The sequence below is a fragment of the Dermacentor variabilis genome, chromosome 4, assembly GCF_050947875.1.
Source record: "Dermacentor variabilis isolate Ectoservices chromosome 4, ASM5094787v1, whole genome shotgun sequence".
In the NCBI taxonomy this organism is placed as follows: Eukaryota; Metazoa; Arthropoda; class Arachnida; order Ixodida; family Ixodidae; genus Dermacentor; species Dermacentor variabilis.
This window is the reverse complement of record NC_134571.1, coordinates 190788377-190815237: the sequence shown is the minus strand read 5'-3', so window position 1 is coordinate 190815237 and position 26861 is coordinate 190788377.

The window sequence follows — 26861 nt, the reverse complement described above, 5'->3', positions numbered from 1 at the left end:
AAAGAAGAAAAAGATAACACTAACAAAGAAACGAAGTCCCTAAATTCGTCAGAGGGCGTAGAAAGGCTGAAGAGGTGCCACGTGGACGACTTTAGGTAGTGCGCGGCGCCGCTGTGATTGCGAAACACCGTCAGGCACGACCTCATAGTCCAGCGTGCCATACGTCGAATGACCTTGTAGAGTTCGAAATAAAATCGCAGCAGCTTCTCGCTAAGTCCTTGTCGGCGTATCGGGGTCCAGACGCAAACACGGTCGCCGGGCTGGTGTTCCACATAGCGTCGTCGAAGGTCGTGGTGCCGGCTGTCGGTCCTCTGCTGGTTCTTGATGCGCAGGCGGGTGAGCTGTCGGGCTTCTTCGGTGCGCTGGAGATAGGCGGCGACGTCGAGATTCTCTTCGTCCGCGGCGTGTAGTCGAGAGTCATCGCCGCGTTCCTTCCGTAAACCACCTTGAACGGCGTGATTTGCGTTGTTTCTTGCATTACCGCGTTATAAGCGGTTACGCATGGCAGGATGGACGTCTTGTGCTCGACGTCGAGGTACATTGTTAGCATGTCGGCGAGGGTTTTCCGTAAGAGTAAGGCCAACTGTCGGCGGCTGGTAGGCGCTTGTCGTCCTGCGGATTATCTGGCTGTATTGCAGAATGGCTTGGGTGAGCTCTGCTGTAAAGACAGTTCATCGGTCGGTGATCAACTGTAAAGACATTTCACCTGTCGGTGATGAAGACTTTAGGGACACCATGTCGCAGCAGGATGTTGTCGACAAAGAATTTCGCCACTTCGGCCGCACTATACCTTTCGGCAGAGCTTTCGTTTGAGCGCAGCGGATGATGTAGTCCGTCGCCCCGACTCTCCCCCTGTTTGCGCATGTTGACCTCGGAAAGAGTTCCCCCAACAAATCCATCCCAATCGGCTGAAACGATGGTCAAGGAGGCTCGCTCGACTGTAGAAATCCCGCTGGCCTTGTCGGCGGTGTCTTGCGTCATTGGCAGTCTGGACGTGTCTTGACGTAACGGGTGACGTCGGTGGTAAGGCGCGGTTAATTGCAATCCTTATATTGTCACGTGTGTACGGGACAAGCACAGTTGCTCGGCTGTCTGATCGTCGTGCAGGATGTGCAGCACTTCGGAGTGCTGCGGGCACAACGGGGAAGTAGTTTGCACGGGCTAGGGAAAAGTTCTTCACCAGGACGTCCTTTCACAAGGAGAACAATGACAATCCGAGCCTAATTACCTTCGGGGCGAAGTCCATCTTGCCTTCCAAGTACTCAGCAAGGCTTCTTAGCTCTAGGTCCGCTCTCACGGCTGCTCGGCAAAGACGTCTGTGCTTATTGTTCCTAGGAGGGCGTCGTTATCTGGTTCGCCTTGCTATGGGTATGTAGGGGCGCGCGACAGCCTTTTGGTATCTGAATACTTCCGCCTGGACTTATACACTACAGTGATGTCGAATTCCTGGAGTCAGAGATTCCGTGTGCTAGGCGACCAGAAGGATCATTTAAGTTTGCCAGCCAACAGGGGGTGTGGTGGTCGGTTGCCACTTTGAACTGCCTGCCCTATTGGCCTCGAGAGCTACCACGGGAGAGAGCGGCGCTGCTATCGCTGTGACATAGTAAACGACATCACGTGACTCGCGTTTACCGCCACCAGCCACGCCAGCGCTGCTCTATGCCTTTCATCTCGAAGGCAGTAATTTCGTTTATTGTTTCAGTATGGTTTACTGCTCGGTGCCGCTGTACCGAACGTATTCGACGGAGCCCAGTGCGAGTTTTCATGCGTACCCCAAAACCAAGCAGCAGCGGGATGCATGGTTGATAACGCTGAGATTGGGGAAGCAGCCCATCATTCATTATCGCGTTCGTAGCAAGCATTTGCGCGAAGATTTTGTCTACGGTGTTGGAGATAAAATGTTTGGTTATTACGACGTGGAACTTCCTGGGGCTGCACGTATTAGAGTTTACGTTTATTCGCGCCAGGCTGGAAAAGACGGCGCCTTATTCCGCGAGCAGTGCCATCGCAGAACCTTCCTGTCCGGCCCTTGGACCGTGCAAAACAGACCAGCTTCGGCGGAATAGGGAGCTGGAGATAAGCTCGCGGCTGATTTCCTTCGGGTTGCATGATTTGTAGGAGGTTACGCGCAACGTGTCATGCGGAACCAGTCGATTTAGTAGCCTTTGTGAAGCGCTTGATGTGATTTCATTACCTAAAGTTGTTATTGCGAGAGCAATTATATGGACCCTCCAAGTGCATTTCAGCCATTGCCGTCGCCGTGAAGTTAAGCGTAAAGTCCAAGGGCGATAGTACCATCACCGCGCAAAATTACGCAAAATTGCCGCGGGATTGGCCGCTCGAGGCACTTTGCGTGTATTCGCGGGCTTCTTTCGCGCTCGGAAAAACAATTTATGTAGCACGTATTCAGCAACAAAAAGCTGTATCGGCAGTTTTTCATGTTGCTCTGCAATTTTCTCATTGACACCTTTAATCGAAGTATAATATTTTAGAAGCTTAATGAATTAAGACTAATTATCTAATTAGGCGGAATTTGTCCTCATGCTGTTCCTTTATGCTGCATATTTGAACGGGGTCAGCCTCGCACACTGCCTCTCCTTCTGTTAGCAGTCGTGATCTGCTGAACTGCTGGTCAACGAATAGGTTAATGCTAGAGAACGGCAGAGTCACTGACAACGAAATATGCTGATCGTAATTAAGAGTCGAGCAAGCGATGCATACTGGGCTTGCAGCGTACTCACTTGATAACACATCAGTGAAAATACCCTACGCAGGGAAGCTCAAATAATGGAAGTATGCATTGAGGACACAAAAAAGATTATGCAGATCCCACGCACTGTGGGAATCGATGTAAGCGAAGCTTTCCGTGCTGGATGCTTTGAATGACGATAATTAGCGGCGATGTTGACGGCTAAAGCTTAATTTCTTCAACGTTTAGTACGAGGGTGATGAGTTGATGTTAAACGTTACTTTGCGTGCACCACTGCTCTTTGTCTGGGCAGTACACGAACACACAGGGAGAGGTGTTTCCTTGAGGCGTTGTTGCACTCCATATTTTATAACCTCTGAGAGGGTTGAGCGTTGTCATTTCCTCACATGGCAGATCGCATTGTGAAAGAAGTGTTATAGCCGTGTCACACAGGCGTTTGGAAGGCATTCCAACCGATAGTCAGTTGACTCAAAGGTCAAGCTCGAGCTGCTACACGGGCGATTTCGAAGGCCGCCGAGTGAATAGTCTATCGAGTCAACGGAGCACCCTACAACTCTATCGAAATCTCGATGGCCTGTGAGCAATGGAATCGGAAGGAGCGCGAACATGCCCTCTCGTTCACAGTGTGCTCGTACTCACGGTTAGGTAGAACAAATCAAACCAAACGCTCTTAAAATACTATGTATGAGTGTTATTCATTATTCAATAAAGTGTTTTTGCCACTTGACATGTGCGAACACACATCAAAACGGCAGCCGCATCGAGCGGCGCAAACGTTGCCGCAGTTTCGCTACTCAATATCTTATAAACTAAACATATATATATATGGCAATGTATAAACGTTTTTTAATGTACAAACAAACATAAAAGAAATTATAGTGCTCTTAAATGGTTTGAATGTTGTTTAACTTTTTGTGACATGAAAACGAAAATAAAGATCCGCAGCGCCACACAATTTTGCGAGAAACGCCTGAACCACTCAACGGCCTTTCAAAAGTGCCGTGTAGCAGCGCGACAACTCCATTGAGTCGATAGAGTTGTGGAGCTTCAGAGGCCGTTGACTGGAAGGCCTTCCAGATGTGCCCGTGTGACACAGGTATTAAACTTGGATTGGATTATGAGGCTGTACGTGCCGAAACCACACTCGGATTATGAGGCAAGCCGCAGTGGCGGACTCCGGATTAATTTTGACACCGTGACGTTCTTTAAAGTGTCCCAAAAGCTAAGTGCACGTGCGTTTTCTATTTCGGCACCGTCGAAATGCGGCAGCCGCGATAAGGAATAAATCCACGGCCTCTAAAATGCCATAGCCGCAATGCTAACGCGGCGGGCGCAGAAGTGTTGATTTGAAGGTCGACCGCTTCCGTAGTGTCTCTTGGACCCTGAGGTGCGCTTTAATTAATGCGGCTTTGCTTCGGCACGCCCTGCCTAAGTTACGCGCTTGACATATTTGCGTGGCATTTATTTTTCAGAAATAGCAGCAACGTACTGTACCGTACCTCGAACTTAATCTTATCTTGTTTCCCCGCAGCCGCTGTCGAATAGTAGTGGGGTTTCCTTGCCTTTTCACGTCACCTCCCCCACCCCTTCTCTTGCTTCTCTTATACGGGAACTCCTCCTCCCTCTCCATCTTCCCCTCTCTACAGTTCTGTGTCCCTTCTGGCTTCGCACGTTAGTAGAAAGGGCAGCGCTGCAATTTCTGCAATGCTTCTGAGGGGAGTCACAGATAATTACAGCTGCCAAGTGGCTGAAGTGGCGACTGCCAGGGAGCTACAGAGGTCATTGTGCACATTCGAGGCGGTGGGGTGAAAACTAGTTCTTGTCGCCTTTCGACACTGTTCGATCTATAATTTTTGAAATCTTTGGCGTCCCGTTTCTTGTGGATTAGGATTATGAAGTGATGGAACGTAGCCGGCGGGTAGTGGCAGATCAAAGAACGCTTGATTGCTTGGTGTTACTAGTTTTATAACGAACCAAAAAAGGGTCACGTGACTGGACATGATAGCAAGAGTGCGACACGCAATCTGTCTTGCTTATGCTATACATCAGTACGCGGGCTTGATAACGTTACATCACGCGTGCTTGATAACACTACATCCCTTCCCCCTAAGCTGGAGTAAGTGAGATGATCTGGGGGCTTCCGTAGGCGAGTCGAACGACGTGGTGGCTGTTGGTCTTCGGCTTGAGAGCCGACATCCCGTGCGTCCAAACCTTCATGAGCTGCGGCCTGCTCGGCGCCACACTGAGCTTCGTCGCCGGTCTGGACTTCGCTTGGCTTGCTAGGTGACGCTTTTGTGCCGAGCCGTGGCCGGAGTTGGTCTACGTGGCGCCGTTGCGGTCCCTCCGGTGTTTCCAGTGTAACCATGCGTGCTCCCGTCGTGGACACTACTGTCGCCGGCATCCACTTCCGAGCAGACTGAAACTGGCGTGACCATACTTGCCTGCCAGGTTGATACCGTGTTGGTGCTTTTGCTGCTCTTAGAACAGGTTCGCCGGAACCACCATTTTCTGTCACCTTTCTTTTCTGTCAGAGAAGCTGCCAGCCTGGTTCGGGGACGGAAGCCCAACAGCAGTTCTGCGGGCGATTTTCCTCTTTCCAATGGTGTCATTCTATAACGAAATAAAAACTTGATTAGTCGCTCCTGCAACGTACCTGCCGGATTCTTTCGAAGCCCTTGCTTTACTGTCCGTACAGCCCTTTCCGCCAAACCATTTGACTGAGGGTGGTATCGGGCTGTTCTGATGTGTTTGACTTGGTTTTCCTTCAAGAAACTGGACGTAGTGGCACTTAAAAACTGTGGTCCGTTATCCGCGTAGAATGCTTCGCCAACAAGTAATCTCTAAACTTAGTAACGCCGAACACCAAGGCCAACGCTTCTTTCTCCAATGGCGAGTAATTCCGCTCAGCAGGTGTCAGTGCCCTCGAACGGGACAATATGGGATAGTCTGTGTTCCCAATTCGGTGTGACAGTACTGCACCAACTCCAACTGGCGAGGCATCGCATTGAAGCCGCAACGGCTTTCCGGGGTCGTAGTGCACGAGTAGTTCTGCTGCCACCATAGCGCGCTTGGCTGCCTGGAAGGCTTTCTCGTGTTCGGCTTTCCATTGCCATCGAACTCCTTTAGGCAACAGCCTATAGAGTGGGACTAACGTAGTTGCAAGGTTAGGCAAAATCTTCGCGTAATAAGGGAGCAATCCCAAAAAGGATTTTAGCTGGCTCACCGTCTCCGGTCTTGGTGCGTCGGTGATGGCTTCCATATTCTCAGGAGGGTGTAGGCCAGTTGCGTCGATCTTGTGGCCCAAGAACTAAACTTGCTTCTCACGGAACCTGCATTTGTCACGGTTCAACTTGAGTCCATTGTCGAGCTGCCGCTCGAGGACTTCCCGGAGAGTTGAGTTGTTCTGTTTTCGGCTATAATGATGTCATCCAAGTACACCTTGACGCGAGGGAGGCCTTGCAGAATGGATTCGAGGCGGCGCTGGAACAAAGCCGGAGCCGAAGCAATTCCTAACGCGAGGCAGTTGTATACAAACAACCCTTTGCGTGTGTTCAACACGGCCATTTCTCGTGCCTCGTCGTCCACTGGAAGTTGATTATACGCATGCCGCACATCCAAAGTGGTGAACAACTGCCCCTCCCCCCGTACAAAGATGCGAAGATGTCCTCAATTTTCGGCAACGGGTACTGTTCCAGATGTGTCGCCTGATTACCGGTTAGCTTGAAGTCGCCGCGCAGTCTAATATCACCGTTTCGTGTTCACTACGGGCATGACGGGCGTAGCCCACTCGGAAACTCACTGGTGAAAGCACTCCCTCCTTTACTTGGCGGTCAATTTCTGCAGACACCTTTTCCCGAAGTGCGTACGGCGCTGTTCGAGCCTTGAGAAAGCGTGGTACAGCGGCCTCCTTTTTGTGTAGTTTCACGGGCGGCGCCTTGCAACACCCGAACTCCTGGAAAATTTCTGGAAATTTAGCCAAACGTTTCGCTGTCGCTGCGTTGCAGTGAACCACATTTACGCTCTGCGGCGCGCATTCCTCCAGTAGCGCCATACTAGCATTCCGGAAGGCTTGGATGGTGTTCCGGCCGCACAACAGAGGCCCGTCGCAATCCACTACCACCAGCGGGCTGTCTACTTGCGCATTACCGCATTCGACTTTCATGGCCACTCGGCCAAGGACCGGCAGGGGCCCCAGGAAGCATGTCAGCAGCAGTGAAGTCTTCTCCAGTGTCGGCCACCATTCGCGATGGTTTTCGAATACCGTCCTTGGAATTACGCTGATAGTTTATCCTGTATCCATCAACATGCGCAGTTTCCAACCTTCCCAGATGAAAACCCTTTCGAATGGCCGTGCAGACTCGTTACTACTGTATCTGTGCGCCACCAAAGCGTAGAGCATTTCTTCTGCACTTTCGTCACTGCCGTCTAGCTCTTTCACAGCGTACGTTCCTGAGGGGTCAGCGCGACCACTAGAGCACATCCTTGCCAGGTGTCCCTTCCTGCCGCGCTTGTAACACGTCGCTTTCTTGTGTCTGCACACTTCCGAAACATGGTTCGAGCCACATCTCCGGCATCGAGTAGCCTCGGTCATGGATCCATGCCCACGTCCGGACTTCGGCGGATTTATCCTGTGCTTCTGTATGAAGTTCGCCGCACCGTTGTCGTTGAAGCTCCTCTCTTGCATTGCCCGGACATTTGTTTCTGCGGTTTCCGCTGCTAGAGCAAAAGCGTCTGCCTCCGCCAAGGTCAACTTCTTCTGAGACAACATGTGTCGTCGAGCTTGTTTGTCACGGATTCCGCAGACAATCCGATCCCGCAACATGCGATCCAAAAACTTATCGAAACTGCAATCTTTTTCAAGACGTCTCAGGTCAGTTATGTAGTCCCGTACCTTTTCGCCTTCTGCTTAGTTCCGCATGAAAAAAGCATAGCTTGCTGCTGTCTCATTGACTTGGGGATCGAAGTGGTTGTCCAGGTGCTGTACGAAGGCCTCATAGCTCAGGTGGTTCACCGATTATGACTAGCACTGGCCTTGAAGTACACGAACCACGTTGTCACTTAGTGCTGACACAAGAAGCGCGCGCTGTTTCCCTGGATCTGTGATACTGTGGCCCTCAAAAAAGGCTTCCAAACGGACCCTGTAAGTGTTCCAGCTACTGGTCGTGTCGTCGAACTCATGTGGCCTGGCTGTCATCGTGCTGCCGGTCCTATCCCATCCTCGTCGTCACTGAAGTGACCGAACGTAGCCGGTGGGCAATGGCAGATCAAAGAACGCTTTATAACTTGGTGTTGCTAGTTTTATAACGAAACAGAAAAGGGTCACATGACTGGGCATGATAGCAAGCGTGCGACACGTATAATCTGTCTTGCTTATGCTATACATCAGCACGCGGCCTTGATAACGTTACATCACGTGTGCTTGAAAACACTACAGAAATCTTACCTCTCCGCCGCGCACTGTGCGAGCAAAGCAAGAAATAGGTGCGCGCAATCACTCTTGCCTCAGTAAACATAAATGTACACGAGATGTGCGAGTGCTTCCAGTTGTAGATTGCTAGGTAAATTTTGTAACAGCTCTTATGTACGCGAGTGGCCCCTTCACGTTCGTCCTCCATGGCGTCGTGTGCACACGCTCCGACGAGTGGACGATGCCGTAGGTTGGTTCGCTAAATACCTTTGTTGGCCTGCGCACCGGGTTGTTTTGCAGCTAAGACGCACACACTCAACGCTTGCAACATGAAAACAACTGTGACTGAACGGCCTGAGCCACTGGAGACGTTGAACACTTCGCAGTCGGTATCACGTGATGACGTTTTCTACGCCACGGAGAGACACCGGCGGACGGCGCCACGCTATGCCCTCGACTGCGATATATAAGGCCGAAATTTAGTCGTAGCCCAAATGATCGCGAGGCACCCTTTCTCCGTCGTAGAATAATTCGCTTCCTCTTTCAACCGCAACCGGCTAGCGTAAGCTATTATGCTTTCAACTCCATCCTTCCTTTGGACGAGCACAGCATCGAGGCCTACGCTACTTGCACCGGTGTGGATTTCCCTCTCGGCGTCTTCGTCGAAGTGTTAATGCGCTGGTGATGACCGCAGCCATTTTTTCAACTCCTGAAATGGCTCTTCCTACCGTGTTGCCTATTTAAAATCGGCGTCACATTTCGTGAGATGGGTTAATGGCTCCGCAATTTCTGAAAACTCTCTTACAAAGCGCCTGCAATAGGCGCACAAGCCAAGGATCTGCGCACTGCCTTCTCGTCGACGGGTCTAGAGAACATAGCGATCGCAGTTGTCTTCTGTGGGTCGAGATAGACTCTCGATTTGCTGATGACGTCGCCTGGGAACAGAAGTTCTTAGTAAGCGAAATGGCACATTTCCGGCTTCAGGGTGAATCTGAATGAGTTCATCGCCTCTAATACTGTTTCAAACCTCCTAAGATGATCGTGGAAATTAGGGACGAAGACGACGACGTCATCCAAATAGACAAGACGGGCCTGCCACTTCAACCCTACTAACACCGTGTCCATTACGCATTGTGACGTTGCAGCCGCCGAGCGGAGTCTAAACGGCATGACATTAAACTGATAGATCGTCCGGCGTGATGGTGATCTTCTCGCGATACCTCTAGTCGACTTCTATTTGCCAGTGGCCAGTCTTGAGATCCATCGACGAAAAGAATTTAGCGTTTCAGGGCCGATCCAAAGCGTCGTCTATCCGTGGGAGGGGGTACTTCCTTCTTTGTGAGCTTGTTCATTCGACGATAATCGGCGCAGAAATGTACGGTTCCGTCCTTTTTCTTCACTAAGACTATAGGGGATGCCCACGGGCTTCCAGAAGGCTGGATGTGTCGTCGCTCAGCATTTCGTCGGCTTCTTGCTTTACAGCTGCACGTTCTCACGTCGAAGCTCGGCAAGGGCTCCGGTGGAGCGGTCGAGAGCACTCTTCAGTACTTATGCAGTGCTTTGCTACTGATGTTTGTCGAATCCTCAATGACGTCGAAAAGCAGCCTTTGTATCGTCAAAAAAGAGCCCTGAGCTGTTGATTATTACTCATGGGATTTTTATTCAAATGTGGTTCGGGAACTACGGTGTACGAGGTAGACGCGGCAGAATCCGAGAGGACAAATGCATTGCTGGTTTCCGGAATTTCCTTGATGTATGCCATCTTCATGCCTTTGCTGATGTGCTTGAACTCCTCGCTGAAGTTTTGTGAGCTTCGCTTCCGCTTTCCCTCCGTGCTGTCGAGCGATCCATCTTGCGACGCAAATTTCACTGTCGAGCAGAAATTATTGGTCACTCTCGATGACGCCTTCTACGTCAGCGGGTGTTACAGTGCTGAAGGAAACAGCAATGCTGGAGCGAGGCGGGATACTCACTTCATCTTCGAGCGCACTCAAGGAGTGCTGACTACGAGAGCTGTCCGGCGGTATCGCTCGATCTTCCGACAGCGTTATCGACTTCAGCTCGATGATTGCGCCGTGTTGGTTCAGGAAGTCCATGCCGAGAATGACGTCTCGTGAACACTATTGGAGGATAACGAAGGTGGCAGGGTAAGCACGCTCATGAACAGTAATTCCTGCCGCGCAGCAGGCATGTACCCAGGATGTTTTTTCGGGGGGGGGGGGCAACACAAGGTAACTTTTCTATGCAAATGAGAGGGGGAGGTACCTTTACTAGTACAAATGTGAATAACGCCTACAACTCGCCATAAAGGCGCCTAAACGCGCAAAATAGGATTGAAATAACGTGTACCTCACAGGTACGCCTGTGAGGTACACCTCTCCTCTATTTGGCAAACAAGAAACCACATCAAATGGCCTTGCGCATGAAAGATGCGCAGGAAGAACACTGCCAAGAACAAGTAAACAAGCGGAAGTGTAATATGAAGATTTCAAGTAGCGTTTTTGAATAGCTCTGGAAGAATTATAGAGAAATATATCTTTGCGGAACAATCACAGTTCTTTTCGATCCCTCGTTTACTGCTCCACCAAGTGCCAAAACCGATTCGTGTTGTTATTTGGGAAGTTGCGTAACGATGCAAGGTCACCAGTCCCGTACAACCGTGTAGAGCACAGGCCGCAGCGGTTCTAGACGTACTGCGCCCATTGCGAAAGGTTAGAAAAACACCCAAATTAACGTAGCACAGCAGAGAAGTGGCTATGTCAGACATCTCGACGGACAACTGTAGAAGCGTCATTCAAAACACACGCAATTATTCTCCGCTTCCGGCGGCGTTTTCTCTACTTCCTTCTTGAATAAAAAGATGTTGATCCATAAATATTCTCACAAACAGCGCTTAAATTTCTTAATTTTCGCTTTTCCTTCCTGTCAGGCTCCTTCCCTTAGTAGATCGCTTAATTTCTCAACTTCTTGCGACTCTTGTTTCCAGTTGCCAATTTTGCACGAAAAGTGCTGTACAATTAGGGAAAAGCCAGACGAAGCACCGGGTGGCAGTAATATTGCTTATGAGTTGAACGGTTATTGCAGGGCCTGATGATGGACGCAGTTTCCCAAAATACTATTTTCCACCTTATCTAACCCATATCGCGGATATATGGTTCCGAGGATCTGCCAGCGTCGCGGCGAGCAGTCACTCGAGGAAATAATGAAGCAAAACGAAAATTTAAACGCAATTGGTGTTTTCTCCGGCCACAACTCGTTCCACGAGCATACAGACCAGCTGACTGCGAACCGAATCTCTTTCCTGCCCCTGGATCAATGTAAACAAAGGTTGAACTAACGAAGCAACAGCGATGCGCGTGATCGTTGAATAGATGGTAATATAAAAATTGTGTTGGGCATTATAAAAACATAAAATAATATAATTAAAACAATGAATTGTACCTTGCCTGTTGCAACAGATGGTGACAACTGAACTCATCTTGCGTTAATTGCGCGGGCGCCGAATCGATGAGAAAACTGTCTTCAAACCCCATAAAATGTCAATAATTATACCGCCATCCAAAAGAAGTAAAAATATTGGCAACCACTCCCCTCTATGAAGATAGAATGGCAGCGAAAGCTGACAACAGTCAAAGCTCTCAAACGAACAGCGAAGTGTTTCGCCTCCGCCACGGGTCGGTCTGAAGCTATTGCGCAACACCGGACCAACCCCCGGCGGAGATGAAGCAGGCGTTAAGCACTCCCCATACGTGGGCCGATCCTGACGGTGATGCAATGCCAGACATAACCCGCAGTAAAGGTGAATCAGGCGTTTAGCACTCCCCGAACGTGGGCCGATCCCGAAGATCATGCAATACCGGACCGACGAGCGGCGAAGGTGAAGGAGGCGTTAAGCACTCCTCATATGTTGGCCAATCCCGAGGATAGTGCAACACCGGGCCGACCCCCCGGCGGAGGTGCAGCAGGCGATAAGCACTCCCCATACGTGGGCCGATCCCGACCGTAGTGAAATGCCATGCCGACCCGTGGCAATGCTGAAGCAGGCGTTAAGCACTCCCCGTACGTTGGCCAATGCCGAAGATAGCGCAACACCGGGCCGACCACCGGCGGAGGTGAAGCAGGCGTTAAGCACACCCCATACGTGGGTCGATCCCGAAGGTAGTGCAATACCGGGCCCACCCGTGCCGGAGGTGAAGCAAGTTTTAAGCGCTCCCTATACGTGGGGCCATCCCGAAGATAATTCAATGCCGGGCTGACTCGCGGCAAAGGTGAAGCAGGCGTTAAGCACTCCCCATACCTGGGCCCGTCCCGAAGTTCGCGAAGGGTGCGTTGCATGTTCTCGAGCCCACATGTAGGAAGGAGTATGCGCTATTGAGCTTGGACCCCTTCAGCACTATCACCAGGTTCGGCCCGCATGATGATTTTTTCTGGTGACGAACGCTGCAAAAACTACGGAAGTTATTCATATATACTGCTTTCTCTGTAAAAGGCAGCAAAATGTTGACCGCCGAGTAGATTGATTTGTCGGCTTTTTAAGAATGCGTGTGAGGAGTGGTGGCGTGGGCGGATTGGCGGGGGGGGGGGGGGGTTATGCCGCTTAATTTCGGGGGAAGGGGGGAGGAGGGCTAGGGCCCTCTCGGGCCTCCCCTTGGGTACGTACCCGCGTGCAGATACCAGTCGGCGCTATCAGGTGTCCTTTAGCGGGAAGAATTTGAGGGCCTTCCCACGCAGTCAACTTTCTTCAATTGGGTGACGACGGGTACACTCATGACGGAGTACTCGGCTCCTGTGTGCACTGAAGCGGTGACTGCGGGGCCATCGAGAAGCACGTCGAGGTCGGTGGTTCTTTGTCTTGCGTTGCACTTTCGTCTTGGTCTTGGGTCACGGCGGCATCGTGTTGACCTACGACTGGAAAGTCGCGTCATCAGGCCTTCTTTTGTCGGCATAGTCTTTGTGTCCAGACTTCGTCGGGATGGCGGTGTCGCGCTGGTATGCCGTCAAGATCAACTTTTCTTCTTCAGCTCGACGAACAGCAACCGCACCTTCATCGGTTGCTTTTAGTTTTCCGCATATGAGCTGACGGACCGTCCCCGGGAAGGGCCAGCATGGTCGACGCTGCGCCGACAGGTAGCGACCTGGTAACGGCAAATGGGACGGTCGTCGAGGGCTGCACAGAGTGGCGGCTAGGTAATTGGCGATATCACGTGGCCGTTCACCTTGCTGGGGTCACGGTGCATTGACGACGAACCCTGGCAGTCTCAAGTCGTGGTATGGACATTGGCGGTACACATGGCCAGCTTCGCCGCAGTGACAGCAGCGCGGGTAGTTCGGGGTGCGCCAAATATCCGTCTTCTTCAGGTAGCTGCGCTGGGCGAAGGGTGGGCGGACGGGCGTGCTTGAGGCCGCGGCGGTGGACGACGAAATTCCGGCGTTACCGGGCCCTAGCGCCGTCTCAGAGGGGGACCTTGACGGTAGGCGACTTTATTTATAAACTTTCACTTGCATAAGAACATCAGAAAAATATGTGTATACCTTTGTCAAGGTGCTTGAATTCGATTCAAATATTCGTTTCATTTTTTTGAAAGGGTCCAATGTCTCCTGAATTAAAACCAGCTTTTGGCGGCTTGAACAAAAGTCCACGTTATGCACTTTCAATCGCTATTCATCGGGATACCTGAACTCAATACCTTATAGGCATGCCAAAAAAAAAACCTGCAGCTTTAACAACCTGAGCGCCCACTTTAAGACGGGGCCCGTCTTCTACACGTCTTAGACATAGCTTATACATAGAACCATCTAAGGTGTGCACTTGTGAGACCTGCAACTATGAACGAACTAACCCATTAAGAAGTTGTATCAAACCGTTAAAAACGTGTTTCGAATGCAGGAAATACAACGGAAACACGTTTGGCAGTTCCAATGTTACATTTTGGACGTTGCCTTCTTTTTTCGCAGCTACCCATCTGTCCATTTTTCAAGAGGAACAGGTCGCCGATGGAGGTGGGTCCTGTTTTGCTCCACTGCTACCGCTAGTTAGCTGGCGGCTTTTCTTCATTATTCACTTTCTTTCAAACAAGCTTTCGGCACTTGCGAACGGCATAACCTCTCATTGAAAACGTTCTATTTGCGTAACAGCAAATGAGATGTATAAATATAGTTTCGCCACATGGTAGTGGAAACAATTGTGGCGCTTCCATCCTTTCGGGATGATTTGCGGCGTTAAGGCGATGAGCATAATATCAGATTATAGGGGTGCAATTGGTGATGATATTGTTACGAAGGAAATTAATTCCGAGAGGGACATTCTGATAGGAGCAGAAGCCGAAGAAGACAGGTCTGTCTGGTGCGCGAGCTGTCCATCAAATGGTTGCTGTTGTGTACGTCCTTGTAAATACGCTGTAAATATTCACGCCTCGTGTCGTTTCGCGTAAGAATATGCTTTACGTGTTTGGAATATTATTTCGTTGAATGTTTAGATAATCTTGATGATTGAAGTAACGAGGCAGAGACAGTGTTATGATATGTGAAAGTGCAACGTGTTTACTAAAAAGCTTGACGGGCTATCTTTAATTGTTGTATACGTGTGTTCTCTATGCATACGTCTTTAGGTACACACATTTTCTCTCTATATACACACGTGTACAACACGCTTTAAGAGGACGCGTTCATTTATTCAACCTCTTGAGCTCCAATGCGTCGCGGTGGCAAGCGGATTCAGCGTGGTGGCGCTTGCGCTATTCGAGGTCGTCAGCAATAAGGAGCAGCTTTAGGAGATCGAGGCCAAGGAGACGGAAACACCGTAAGAGGATTTAATGAACGAGGCACGCGGAGTGGCGACATGTACGAGGCGTATATTGCGACCGGGCGCTCCTCTCTTGCGCTTCCCTGTAGACACGCTGCCCCGTCCAGTGTCGCCGCCACGAGGTCCGCGCGTGACCTGCGAGACGCGAGGCACGCAAGTGAGTTGGAACGGTGAGAATTGCTCCCCCGCTGCCCGTGCCCATTTTTGGCCCTGCCGATAAACAAATTCAGTGGCGATTTAGAGGTAAATGCGAGAGAAATGCGTTAGCGTTACGTCGCACATTTTTGAGGTCCCGGATTCATGAGTTAAGTTGCGTTCACCAAATTGCAAGGTGTTCAGAAGCTCGCTCGACACACGTCCAGCCTCTTTGAGGAACGAAGTGCAACTGACGGTCGTGCGGAGCAGACCGTCGTTGCAATGGAAGGAAAGTGCCGCAGGTGGGTTACGAACCCACCTCTTCGTGTTGCACGTGCGATGCTCTTACCAACTTAGCTACCGCGGCGCTCTCTTCCCATCCGACTGGGTATTTACCTTTATCTACTAGAACTAACCTTGAGGGCGTTATAACTAGCGCCACCACTCACGGCCAGCTGTTTTCTTCCTCCACGTTTATTCCATTGATTTCTCATTTCTTGAATTCAATAATGAATACAGGTAATTTCCCCTATGCTGTACCTCTTTGTTCGGCTTCATACAATATATATATATATATATATATATATATATATATATATATATATATATATATATATATATATATATATATATATATTTCTGCTAAGCCCTCCCAACGCTTCTCTACCGCGTAATCGGCTTCCCAAACTTCACACATATGCGCTTTTTCCCACTTTGACACTCTTAATGTTCGCGCATAAATAAATGTACTGCCTCATCTTGGTAAAGCATCACGCTCCCGTGCTAGAGAAACACGTGTGACGCGTGTTCACTCCTGCGCAGCAACGGATAAATTTTAAAGGATACTTTTTAGATGTGTAGCACATAGCCATTGTGGAGTACCGACCAAGAATGGCCACGCACCTAGCGACACACACCTAGTTGCAGATACCCAGCAGTCCAAGTTGTCTACTGGAGCACGGACCCAGTGGCGCATACCCAGTGGCCCAAGTTGTGACGTGAAAGAGATTAGATACAAACATACTGCTAAGTGAGTTAAATTCCAGAAGAATGCTAATCGCATTAAGACGGTCACCGGAGAAATATAAATAATGTACGCGCGTGAATATCTCGGCGGATCCAAAGGCGAAATGCTCGGTTATACGTATTGACTTCATTCAATTTAAACATTCACGCTGAAAAAGCACCAGATAATACAGACAGTTGAGCAAACTTAGCCTCGCCGCCAGCGTTCCGATTTGAGATTCATCAAAACGGCAAGTCGGGCCAGTTGGTTGGGATTCATGGTAAGGTTTTGTTACAGCGCAACACAAGACAAGGACAAAAGAAGGTATAGAACGACGACACGGCGCTGACTCTCAACTGATATTTTATTAAACATATGTCGAACATATATATAGGTGCCAGTTGATAACCATGACATGTACGAGACACAGAGATACATCGAGGCAACTGTGACAAACTGACGCATAATCAAAATTGACATAGCTAACGCAGTTCCTTGTCATGAAGAGTGATAGACGGTTCACTGATACACGCTTTGTCCCTAATCATTATATTGTGAGCCTCGGCGATTTCCCTTGTCAATTGGCTCATTGGTGCATGGGCCTTGGTTTTGTTTTTGAAGTCCCTAAGGACCATCAACTGCTCGTTTCTAGACCTGAGATTAATTTTTGGTAAAAATCATGTGAGCTGGAAATATGATCCCAGGTCGGTTAAGCCCATTTTGAACTGTAAATCCGGTCATTCTAGAGTAGTGAAGCGGGCTATAGCGAAGGCTATCCTAAATGCTGCATTAAAAAAGTCGTGTTTTCATATGTCGAAGGCTGTCTTTTCTGATCAGCTACATCGTTTACTGGACAGCTGGTTAACACAAAGTGATTATTTCATTGGTGAGTGAAAGTATGTTTCGCGGCGTCAAGAGCATAAATGACCAAGGCATTAAAAATAAATTAGAAGAAAGAAAACGCAGTAGTACCGTATGCACACAAGTTAGCACATGGGCTTAAGAACGTTGGTTCAAGGTACAACACGGATGTTCGTTTTTATGCGAAACATGAGATAGGTCGGATATGCCCGCTAGTTGATAATTTGCTGAAGGATAAGCAAGTGAAGGGAAAATGCACTGTCGAACATGTGAACAGATACATCACTTGCGCTAAGCAGGTTGCGTATGCCGTTCTATTATCTTGTGGTAGACAGTATGTGGGACAAACGAAGCGATGTGTGAATGTTCGACTTCGGGAGCATGAGATATATCTACAAGGGGTTGCGCCACTTGATGTCCCGGGGCATTGCAAGTCCTGCGGTTGTCGTCACGAATTTAAAAAAAAATCGTGTCATTATTAAACACGCAAACCAATTGACAAGGGAAATCTCCGAGGCTCACAATATAAAGATTAGGGACAAAGCGTGTATTAGTGAACCGCCCTTCACTCTTCATGACAAGAAACTGCGTTATCTATGTCAATTTTGATTATGCGTCAGTTTTTCACAGTTGCCTCGATGTATCTCTGTGTCTCGTGCATGTCACGGTTATCAACTGGCACCTATATATATATATATATATATATATATATATATATATATATATATATATATATATATATATATATATATATATATATATCTTAGACTTCAATAAAATGTCAGTTGAGAGTCAGCGACGTGTCGTCGTTTTATACCTTCTTTTGTCGTTGTCTTGTGTTGCGCTGTAACAAAACCTTACTGTGAGATTCGTGTTCAAATTTCAGGTTGGGGAGACTAGGTGTCTAGAAAGTAGATAACCGATGCATTCGATGATCAATCTGTTGTGGGCTCATAGAGAGTGTGGTGGCCCTATGGGTGTTCGCATAGCGTATTGTGATTGGCTGCAGACTAGAAGAGGTGCTGTTTAGCTTGACCACCAGAAAACATTTCGCTGTAAGTCCAAAGCTTCGTAGAATGTCCAGGAAGAACTAGTACGAACAGGCTTACAAGCAAATTATGCCAGAACCAAACGTTAGCAAGAAACTACAGGATGCAGTCTTGACTACGGAAAAATAATTTGTTGCGTGAACATGGATAATTTTCACCAAGAATACATCATAAATTGGCACAAGAAAGCTGCAGTTTTACTGAAAGACGAAGCATCGATTGCGATAGGAAATTAGTACACAGCTATACAAAGTAAGGATAATAGTTTTATCGGCCGTATAATTTGGAGACATACGCTTGCAAGGAGAATTAACAAGCATGGTGTCAGCGCGCACAATCAAACATGAATTCATCACACTCGATGAGCGTGGACACTCACTGTGAAAACGTTGGTGTGAGCAAGCGTGGCAGCAGCAGCGAGTGAAGCGACCTTCGTGCTGCCTATTGCCCATCGCTTCAAGGCGAAAGTGGCGAGAAGACAGCGTGAACAAAGGTATGAGCCGTCTGCAGATCCCTTTCAAGATACGGCACGCGCGACCGCGCGCGCCTGTGCGAAGTATACTGGCTTGTTGACAGAGTCGATGCTGTTTCCCTCTCTTCCGCACTGCCTCCCCGCTTTCCTCCCTATTGCGCAAGAGATTGAGCGATGCTAGTCAGTTCCCCTTGCCCGGTCAGAAATACGCTGTTTTGCTGCCGTAGCCGGCGCGTGATGCTAGCAAGCGGAGCGCGAAGTCACCTTTCTTTCAAACGCTATTTCCAACAGAAGCGTGCAGCTCCTCATTCTCTCCTGGGCGCTTTATTTCGTAATAAAGCGGATTCACATAGGAAGTTGCTATTGGGCAATAGCTGACTTCAATCAAGAAGGGTGTTTGGATCGCTGCGCTTCTTCCTATCGTTACTCTGTGTATTTATTGACGCAGTTACGTACTTCTGGAAGAGGCCGACTATCGTCTGCTCACGTGCGCTCGGTCGCGGCCGCCCGCGTAGGAACTTTGCCACACTGCTTATCGGTGTCGTAACTGACTGGTCTGGCTAATTTCTACTAGTTTTGAGCGCTCTAGTAGCCTCGAACGACAGAAACATAAGGTTAGACCACACGCACTTTTGCAAGCGTGCGCTGTCAAACGTGCGGACTCCAGGACTCTCCTGGTTAGACGCCTCGGCAGACAATTGATAACGCTTCAAAAATGCGCAAGTTAGATGTGGCTACTATCCATCGGTCAATCTGGCGAATGACAAAGCCGGTCCGTACCACGTACCCTGGTCGGACTTGTAGCATATAGACCTTTTCATCGGGCGAGGAGGAAAGGGCGCGCGGCGAGTCTTTCCTCCTCTGTGGCTTAAAAACAAGAAAGGGGTTGACAGATGAAATAGCACACTGTGGTATGAAGTTTGTAAACAGGGATAAGGTGCCTCAGAGAGGCTGGCCAACGTTTCGATAGGAGGACCTATCTTCGTCAAAGGCGGCCTCGTCGTCCTCGGCGTGTTAGTTTTAAAGGGATACGGACACAAAAATTGGTGGGTGGTTTTCTGCGTCAGAACAAAAGTTGAACTGTTAAAAATGACGAATACAACAAGCTGCTTAGAAGAAAAGAACGAGAAACACCTTTCTTTTGCGATCTTCTGTTGCACTTTGCCTCCAAGCGGCCGCCGGGAGAAGCTGAAGCTTGACGTCATGACACCCCCGCGTGCCCGCGCGCGCGGCCAAGGTCAGCCACAGCCGGCGCAGTCTTTCTGGAGTGTCGGTCCCTTGCAGCGTTTGTTTATCGCCGTCGGCTATGTTCGCACGTGGTCCGTCTGAAACATTATCCCCGTCAGCGCTCCATGCAGGTGGTGCATCTTACACGCGTGTTCTCATGGACGTCGATCGGTATTGATGCATTCGTCGTGGCGGAAGAAAATGCCCAGACATTACTGCGCCCACGGCTGTTATAACATCATTCTCGGGCGTGACAGGCCGTCGTGCACGTTTCCCAGAGACAAGAAGGCGCGTGAACTTTGCATGCGTGCCTGTCAGCCACCACAGCCAGCATGGAGACTTCTAAAGAATTGCTTCATTTGCGCGGACCACTTCGTCGACGATGATTATCCGACCAGCCCGGCTCTGCTCAAAAGCCTTCGCATACCCCTCAAAAGGGTGTTGTTGAGGCAATACAATTCAAAGAGCGGGTGCTTAGTGATGCATTCGTAACTGTTAGCTGTGTTCGCCACCTTTTGTTGTTCTGGCAACAAACCCGCTCTCTTTCTGTATGCATGTAGACGCAGCGGTGACCGCAGGAGCGCCTGTTGAAAGAAGGGAAATTACCCTTTCATTGGCTGTGCAAGAACACATATTCGCGGCTTGTGACAGAAATTGTTTACCCTGCGGATGCATGTTTTTTATCACAAAACAAAATAGTCATGTTGTGTACGCTCTCGCTGCGTCTAATATTGAACGACAGCATACGAGCGCTCTTTTAATTGATAAAATATACAAAACACAGCCAGTGAATGAACGCCAGACAACAGCATACATGTGTAGTAATCTAAAATGCGCAGCGCATTTATCTACATTGCCTTTTCACACGTTGCTTTTAAACCTCAAGCAAAAAATTACGGATTTTCATAGGTCTCTGCATAATCATGCGTCGGGTTTCATGACTTGGTTGTTCGCGCAGCATTTCCCTAGTAAATGTCACAGCCAAAGACTTTCCTTTCTCTATGGCCACAGAATCGATGTAGCTAAGTGATCTGGTCGACGGGTCCCTAGCGCACCCGCCCATCTCAACGAGTTCAACCACTAAATGGCTTGTAATGGCGTGAATGTGAAAGTAGCCGTAAACAGAGGGCTATGAAAGGGCTGGAAAATTCTACACATGCCGTGCCTCGTCGCGTAAAAACGAAGTGCGCAGCGATCGAAAGCCGACAGCGTAGGCAAGCACAAAGCGACGAGCTACGCTTCCTACGATTCAGCCGTAATAGCTGCCTTTCTGCCTCAACGCGGGTCACGAAACTAGGCATTTTGCATCCTACGTAACATAACATTACGAACTGCTGTCACTGCACTTCAACTTTACTAGAAAAAGAAATTATCATGTTGCTAGCCCGGAGTGCCTGACCGTACCGGCCAGGAAGTTCAAGGCCGCCTGCTCTTCTTCGCCGCTTGACGCGGAAGACTCGTAACCGTAAGCGGTTATATTTCTTGCTAAGTTGGAATGGTCCTCGTCTACAGACATGTACTTCTCGCTGGCAGAGGCACCAGAACCCGAATCCATGCTCGCGATTGCGGCGGCGGCGCGCCTCGAATGACCGCGGGCGGCCGGCTGGCTATCCGACGGGGGGTGTCGTGACGTCACGCCTTCCAACTCGCTTGGGCCGGGGGCGTTGCGCGCGCTCACAAAAACGCCAAAAATAAAGCCATCCGCTGAAAAATGAGCGAAGTGACTACTTGTTTTCGGTGTACTCGCACACTGCGGACTCATTTCAAATCTGAAATTCTCATATCATCAATCAAGACACAAAACACATTAGGCCACCAGCTAACCTTAATTCTTAACCTCACCTTCCCTTCCATTTCGAAAATTTTTTTCCTGCCTACTACTCAATTTAATGTACTCTCATGTTTTTACGTCTATATCAACTGTACGACCCCCTTCCGCCATGTACACTTGCCCCCGCCCGCTTCTACACGCGTCACCCTCCTGTTTGTTATTCCGGCTTCGGTCCCCCCTCCCCTTCTCTTTTCCCTTTTTTTTATCTATTTTTTGCAACCCCCTCATCAACACATCCCGAAGTCAATATGCCCTTTTCGGCGCCTCAACCCAGAGTGTCGCCATTTCTGGATGCCGCCGTAACGACACCTACGTTGAGCGACTGGGGCAATGCCCCTTGAGAGACCATGCCGCTGCCTTTCAGTCACGCCATATATTGCACCGCAGACTCCTCGTCGCCATCCTAATTATTTCAAAATTACTCGACGTATTGCTGCTATGCTACTGAAGTCACTCTTTCAACTCATGTTTTTTTTGTCTTTTGTGTTACTCGCGCACTGACCGCCTGACCGGCCCTTCTAATGCTACAAAAACATGCCGCCAACGACTCCCCCTGAATGCTTCCTAACCTCTCGCATCCCCAACACGTTCCCAAGCTCCCGCTTTCTTAAAATTTTGTTTTTATCTTTCTTGTTCTTTCTCTCTCCCCTTTTTTTATGTCTTGGTGCCGCCCTGGCTTCCCCCACCAACCTTCCCCTTTTTTTTTCTTTTTTTTCTATGCTTTTGTTTCTTTTCTCTTCTCCCCGCGTGCCCACTCTCCTGCTCTTGTCCCCTCGTCTTGGGAACGAAGCTCACAGACGTCGGACAACAGCGCTCGTTTCCTCTGGTAGTCTCTCTCTTTAATACCAGCCGCCAGCCACAACACCCGCACGTGACGTCACTGCCCTAAGCCTTTAAAACTAACACGCCGAGGGTGACGAGGCCGCCTTCGACGAAGATAAGTCCTCCTATCAAAACGTTGGCCAGCCTTTCTGAGGCACCTTATCCCTGTTGACAAACTCCTCTGTGGCTTGTGCGATCCGGCGTGGCGCTGCTTGAAAGCATTGCTGTCGCGTGCTGCGGAACGATTTCGAAATGTTTCAGATCGCACTTTGTGAAATTTACGCAATGTCCGTTCATATAAGGTCGTCAGGGAAGCGTTTCGGTGCATCGGCAACTACATTATGCGGAAATATCTCTTGGGGGCGCAAACGTGTGACACGTATAATCAGCCGCGGTGTGTGCGTTGCGAAATATTTTGCGCATATCTGTTTTATTTCAACGATGAGAACCGGTGTCCCTGTATTACTAGCATGTAATGGTAAATCTGTTCAGTATCTGATCGCTTGGCGTAGGGACTAAAACATAACAGCGCATGCTCGTGTACGGCCGGCCAACCCACCACGAAACATGTAAGCGGCAGGCGCTGTCAAATAACTGTGATACGCCGGCATCGTTCTCACGTATTTCAAGTCTAGTGGGCTTGAAATCACTATATGTCTCCGCTAGCCTTGCTTACTTGTTTCCCCTAGTTAAAAAAAGCATAAAAAGAAATGAGGGGGTAGACCTGCACCACCCGGAGGTATAACGGGCTTAGAAAGCCACCAATCAAAATCAAAATGATAAAGGGATCTTCATAAGTGACAATCGAAAAGAAATTTACATACAAAAGCCATTAAGATAAAAGAAAAAAAAAAGGTTTGCGGAGCTGGAGCCAAAGGTATAGGCCAGTGCAGTGTAGGAGTAAGGAGCATGTTATTCAAATTGGCAGTGCGGATCCACCATGTATCGTGCTCCTGTATAACATATTAAATGGTAATCTCCGGCAGTGATGCGCTTTCATTGCGATGCTGGAGGTTTATTGCATATAAGATGTGATATATTAAATTATGCCGGCCGTCTTCCGTCCAGATAGGAAAAGGCGATCGTCCATCTCCTGTCCTGAGAGAGGAGCAATGGGCGCACTTCACGCCGCTGGAGGTCCGTGTAATTCACATATCTCCGTGGTAGGATGATAGCTCCGTGGTAGGCCGGGAGCAGCATGGACTGGTGATTTACCTGAAAGTGTTAAATCACAAATAGTCGGGGTAGCGGCAGAGCATGCGGAGATCAATGATGCGCGCCAGTATGGATCAGTATGGTATGTAGCAACAGAGTGATAGAAATGGAAGTGAAGAGGGGGAAAGGAACGGAAGGGAAGGTAATGTATATGTAGCATGCAGTTAACACCATAAGCCACGGGGTGGAGACCCAGCCAAGGTAGGCATGTACAGTGCAGATGGCACGAACAGACATGCAAAAGTAATATGAAAGCATGAAAGAGGGAGCGGAGAGAGAAAGAAGCGATAGAAGAACAGGAGGAGGTAAGAGCAATTCGGAAAAGTGATAGTGGTTGGTTGCATAGGCGAAGAACGCACAATGACATGGGCTAACTGTAAGAGCAATCCACGCTGCCGTTTAGTTTCAAGCATAGCAGGGTATACCGACGGCGTCACATGCTCAATCCGAGAGTGAGCGCACAGTTGAGCCACTATAGGCGCAGTGCGTGGGCACGCAGTAAAATAATGCTCCTTTCCTTCGCACTCCGCGCCGCAGGCACACAGATTCGTGGCACTAAGATGGAATCGATGCAGATAACATGGGAAGTGCCCATGTCCTGCAAAAAGATGAACAAGTAGGCGATTTGGAGGGAACCAGCCAGAAATAGAGTGGACACTGCGCACCCAAGCGTAGAGGCAGGTACCCTGCCCCTCCCGCTGCCAGTATTGATGCCACTGGTGCGTGGCGATCTCATAAAACCGCTTTCTAGTCGACCGAACGGAGCGAGTGCTCGTTCCAATAACACCAGTAGTGCACGCAGACGACGCGGCGGTGTCAGCAAGCTCGTTACCCAGCACGCCCCGGTGCCCTGGTACGTGAAATAACAGGACATCAGGTCCGTTTGTTGCCAAGGAACGCAGCGCATTGCCCCCGAACCGCCTTGGCGCGGTTCCCCGTACCGCGGAACCGCGACAAGGCCACCAGCAGCGACACACAGTCGGTGTATAGGTATACTGTACGGTGCAGAGTAGCTATACGTGCTAGGGTCTCCTCAAATGCACACATCTCAGTGCCGAACGCACTAGAGGCATTACCAATGTTGCATTTGCTCACACGGACGATGCGACCACACCGATCCAATGCTGCAAACGCGGCGCCCGCCGTAGTCGTGGTGAGGGCACCGTCCATGAATACATGATAAACATTAGCCCGGGAAAGCATATTAGCCTGTTCGGGGGTGAGGCGCGTGAAGGGAACCCGGACGCACTCGCCAGGGTGCTTCTTCCACGGTTCACAGGGGAAGTCGAATAGGTGGGGATGTAAAGTTTCAACGCCATTATGTGTCACCTGGTGAAGTGTAAATAAGGAGAACTCTGCCGCCAAGCGATCCAGCTCCACAGTTAGGGGAGGACAGTTGGCTAACACATGAAGTGCCGACGTGCGCGTCGTGTGGTAAGCGCCCGTCGTGGCGACGAGAAGGGACCGCTGGGCAGAGAGGACACGCGTGGTAAGCTGGACGGAGGGGAAGGGAGGCCACCAAACTGGGGATGCGCATGCAACAGCAGGCAGCAAAACCTGTCTGTACAGCCGGCGAATAATTGCCGGAGGGAGCGTGCGATGTAAGCAGATAAAATTTAATAATCGAACAGGCAATACCTCAGACTTAGATTTAATATATTCAACGTGGGCAAAGAAGTTTATCGTCTACAACCACACCAAGAAGTTTGATGCGATTTTCGCACTGCAAAAAAGATTCATCCAATCGGATGGATGGCCGCCGTTTTGACGTTCCAATGCGGCCGTTGTTAAAAAACACAAAAACACGGTTTTAGGTGACTGATTTGGACCTCGTTCTGTAGAGAGCAATTACAGACCAAGGTAAGGACCGATTCCGCCAAAGCCTGCAGTTGCAAACGCGAAGTACCAGTAATGAGGAGAATGGTGTCGTCCGCATAGGCCTGCATGTGTACTCCCTCAGGAACGTCGAGATCGAGGAGCGAATGGATGACTACGTTCCATGGGAGCCGGCTGACCGGTGATCCCTGAGGGGTGCCGATCGACGAGCGTGCTGTCACCTCTCCTGCGTGCGAACGAAAGCCAACCGTTCGACCCGTCAGAAAGGACTGAAGCAGGCTGTAGAGGTTCACAGGGCAACGGTGTTTGCGGAAAAAGAAGAGAACCGCGTCGTGCCACACGCTGTCGAAAGCACCTGTAAATATAATGACATGAGGACGGTTGGAATCTTGGTGGATTTCAGGGCGCACAGCCTCTGACGTAGGGCATAGAGCGCATGAAGGGCATCGTGAGTATGTGCAAATCCGAATTGCCGAGGATGAAGATGATTGCGAGAGTGCAAGAAATACTATAGCCGGGAGTTTAGTAGGCGTGCGAGGACCTTCCCGAAAAGTGAGTTCATGACTAGGGGCCTGTACGCGGAGGGTAGGTGAGGGGGACGGTCAGGCTTAAGTATGAAAATTATCCTGCCCACCTCCCAACAGGAGGGGAAGTGGCCCAGATTGAGAGCGCCGTTGAACAAACACAGAAGGAAGCAGGGATGCTGCTGAAACAGCTGGTGGACAAACATGCCTGTAAGGCCGTCCAGGCCCGGCGCCGCACGAGGGTTACCAAGCGAGATCGCATGTTCGAGCTCCGCCATACTGAACGCATGGTCCCAGTGTGGCCAAGGTTACGAACATGTGGTGAGCTGCCTAAGGCGTTGATGGAACTCGTTGTCAGAGGTTGGATCGTCGGTCACCACATGCTCTCGCAAGATCAGCGCGGCGGAGTGAAGAACGGGGGACCTTCGATTCCTCCGGAGAGACAGCGAGCGGGGGAAGTGGTGTCGGTGCGACGTGTTTGCCCAAAGCCACCTGATACCCCTGTCACACGGACGCGGCTAAAGTCCTTTTAACTCCCTTCAACCAAGGTCGTCTTTATCTCGAGGGAGATGCGCGCCGTGTCACACGGCAGTCCTTTAGCAAAGGAAGTTTAAGGAAGTTCCTAGCGAAAGCAGATGGAAGATCTCCCTTGCAGACTGAAGGGAGTACTCTTTTTCCCAGCGTGCTTGCATTTCGAGTCAAGAAATCATCCTCATTTTTATTAATTTCACTTTTACCAGCAATTATAACTGTTTTTATTAGATATAATATAGTATTTGAGCACTGACAAAGATATTTCAGTTGAGCAGCTATATTCGACTCTCGAACCGGGCGTTCTCGGAATGGCTGCTGCGTTTGCCCTGACTGCGCCACTTTTTGTATTTTTGGTCAACGCGATTTTATAGGAAAAGGCAAGTAACCAAAACTTTTTAGCAATATATAACGTGTTTCTTTCATGACTGCA